The sequence below is a fragment of the Montipora capricornis genome, chromosome 2 (assembly GCF_036669925.1).
Source record: "Montipora capricornis isolate CH-2021 chromosome 2, ASM3666992v2, whole genome shotgun sequence".
In the NCBI taxonomy this organism is placed as follows: domain Eukaryota; kingdom Metazoa; phylum Cnidaria; class Anthozoa; order Scleractinia; family Acroporidae; genus Montipora; species Montipora capricornis.
In genome coordinates, this window is record NC_090884.1 from 60,519,376 (window position 1) to 60,522,785 (window position 3,410).

Sequence of the window (3,410 nt, forward strand, 5' to 3'; positions counted from 1 at the left end):
AAATGAGCGAAGTCAAAACAAAGATCACAATCGCCCAACTCTTGTTTATGCAAAGTCAAAATTTACTCTCCAAGACGCGTACGACGTTATTTATCACCAGGTAATTCCATCATTTTGGAAATAGCAGCTACTTTATTATTCATCTGCGTCACAATTTTTCACTGATCTTGGGCTCATTTTGTTGAAACTCAAGCACGCTTCCAACAGGCCTGTGAACCCTTCCTGCTTACAGAGCAATACTAAAAATCTTCTCCCATATCACATTTACATTTACATTTACATTTACATTTACATGTATTAGGTCGGTAAGAACCGTTCGGTTATCACACCAACCATAAGCTCGAAAATTCAATACACAACATGATATTATAATTCACAAAGGCAGAAAATACGACAGAATCCTTTTCCAGAGAAAATTTTATTGAAACAAACAACATATTTGCTCTTAGAGGCGAAAACCTCTTCCTATTTCATTGCGTGCGTGAAAACAAAAAACTCAATCGTTTCAAATTACCTATTTCCCGACTGGGTTTCCCATAGGGCAACCCAGTAAAAACTTCTCCCATATCACATTTCAACCTTAAGCTCGAAAATTCAATACACAATATGATGTTATAATTCACAAAGGCAGAAAATACGACAGAATCCTTTTCCAGAGAAAAATTTATTGAAAAAAACAACATACTTGCTCTTAGAGGCGAAAACCTCTTCCCATTTCATTGCGTGTGTGAAGACAAGAAACTCAATCGTGTCAAATTACCATGTACTTCAGGTAAATACAACTCACTTTGATTTCGTCTCGACGGGCGATAGATTGTTGTCGAAGTCCAGTACTCGTCGCTTTTGAGATTCCTGCCTAGTTTATCCTACTGACTTTCCATTATTGAGCTCCATAAGGGTATATTTTGTTTAAGGATCCACTAAAACGCCATTCGCGTTACATGACTTTCGACGCCATTGCAGGCTAAGTTAATGATTCTGCTGTGTCCACCAGAGAAATCTACGCAGTTCCACTACCCTCTCGATCCTAAGAAAATACGCGCAGAAGGCTCTATGCACAAAGACACCACTTACCAGGGAAGTGACAGGCAAGACTTTTACCGACACGGATAAAAAATAAAATAAAATAAAATAAATAAAATAAATAAAACAAACAAACTAAAGGCAGACCTCGACTGGGTTTGCCATAGGCAACCCAGTAAAAAGTTGCTTTTCTAGGTTTTTTATCCTATTTACATCATTATTGACATTGTTCTCTTCCTCCGAGGGCGATTGTGACCCAGTTCGAGAGGAAACAAATGTCTTGTTTCGGTGTTTGGCATATTTCGCCCTTTCTAACTTTTTCGAGTGACTCTCGAATCTGAGTTGATGGAAGCGCAACAGGGCTTCCACAAATTGTTTTCGGCATATTGTTTTATGGCGCCTATCTCTTTTTGAAACATGTCATCGGGCATTATGTTTGCCCGCGCTTGATACTGGAGTGACTTAGAACAAGTATTTTGTTCTAAATGTTTGTTGAGTTTAAGGATATATTCCTCAGTTTTTCGTCTCTTGAATTCAATGGCGCTAATTATTTCCTCTCCTTTTCTTTTAGAGGTTTGCCGTAAGTTAGTATCTTTTGGCGAGCTTTGCTTTGAAGGATTTTTCCTTTCGTTCCTATGTGTGGCTGTTGCAGTAAGTTCAGCTTGTGTTTTTAATTCCATGCACCTGTGCGAGGACTATTGATATCGAACAGCGTTGACTGACGGCAAAAAGGATTTTAATTCAAGTTGAAGATGATTTTTGGATTAGCCAATAGGATTTCAGTATTTAACAAAAATTGATTGGTTGCGAGCGAATAAGCATTCTCTCTTTTTTACTGAAGAGTGTTTTTACCTCGATATTCTTAACTCTTGAAACTGCAAGGCTGACGATACCCAAAAAAGGTTAACCTTGCGGTTTTGGAAGAAAAAAATTGATGAGAAAATGGCATCGGCCACTTTGAGTTTTGAACGTCATTTCAAGAGCATTTTAGATATTACAGGCATACGTGCTTTTCTTACAATGGTTTCATTTTGCTGATTGCTATGAAGTGCCGAAATTCAATCCTACGGCTCATCCGGTGTGAAAAATTGCCGATTTTCAATGACAAGGGGGACAAAAGACCAGTACCTGTTCAAAACAAAGAAAACCACTTTCACCAGGTACTGTTTTCTGAGTATTTTGTTTCATCATCTCTTGAAAATTTGCCGATACTGATTGTGTAGTTTTCTCCAACCTTTCAGTTGTTAGAGCTTTTCTCCCGACTCTTTCTCTGTTCGGCAAACTCCGTCGCATTGGATTGTCTTTTTTTCCCACGATTTTAGTTGACTGTCTCCTGCTTTCTATCAAGTTGAAACTTGATAAAAGGTAAATAAGGCTTTGTTTTTAATGGAAGTGCACTTAGTTATCAAGCTAGTTCACAGGCACTCAACTTTTAATAATCTGAAAGAAATAATTCAAACTTAACAGAAACATGATTAAGAACCTCAACTGGCAGGTAGAAATGAATTCGGGACAACCGAAAACAAAGCTTTAAATGTGGTAAAGGAGTGCCATGGGCTTTTTGCGACTTTAGTGTTGTCATACACAAGTCACTGCAGTTTTTAAAAACGCGTGCGGAAAGCAGCGTGGCGTATTCTAGTTTCCTTTTCTGTTTTATTTTCAGATTGCAACAAGTTGGATGTCTGCGATGAGGTCTTCACTTCAAGAAATAAGAATTGACAACAACATCCTACAAAATATTTCCGAAAACTATAAACACTTTTCGAAGAATGTTTAATGATTTAGGAATGTTACAGCCTGGGTGCACCATTTTGCGTGACTATTTAGATCCTCATCTGTGTGCCATTGTTGATATAATACATGACTCATTTGTAAACATAAATTTGTTTTAAGACAAGGATTATTGTATTTTACGAATAAGAGCTTAGTAATTGCTATTTAGTTTACCCCATTTTTAAAACTTTTTCCTTTCTGGGAATTTATTTTTGTGTTCACTGGACCTTCCTTCTTTATTAAGTGCGAATGTCAATTTTCCTCCTTCATCGATCTTAGCGGAAAAAGACTGATTTTCACCTTGGTCTTTATTTCACTGTCACAAATAAACCAAAGTGGTGCCAACCCAACAGATTTTGGAGTTAATCGCTCGAGTGGCTCGTTTCGTTGTGCATGCGCAATAAAGAGCGCAAAAAATTCAAACATGCAAGGTAAAGGATGAAGATTTGATATGAGATTTCAAAACTATGGAAAGAGCTCTACCACTGACAATTACGGTTGCTTTTTCAGAGAATTTGCTTTAATTAAGGCTGAAATCATTGATAAATACCAGATACGCGAAGTTCACAGTTTGCCTATTCCTACAGCTAGCGCTATTGAACACCCCCACTAAT

General features: G+C 37.5%; 1 long non-coding RNA gene across 1 annotated transcript; it reads left to right on the top strand.

Moving 5' to 3' along the window:
- The first annotated feature begins 2,035 nt into the window (after positions 1 to 2,035).
- Positions 2,036 to 3,134, top strand: LOC138038160 (uncharacterized). Its single transcript, XR_011130202.1, has 3 exons — positions 2,036 to 2,183; positions 2,265 to 2,388; positions 2,687 to 3,134. It is a non-coding gene; the product is annotated as an uncharacterized lncRNA (long non-coding RNA).
- Positions 3,135 to 3,410: the final 276 nt, after the last annotated feature.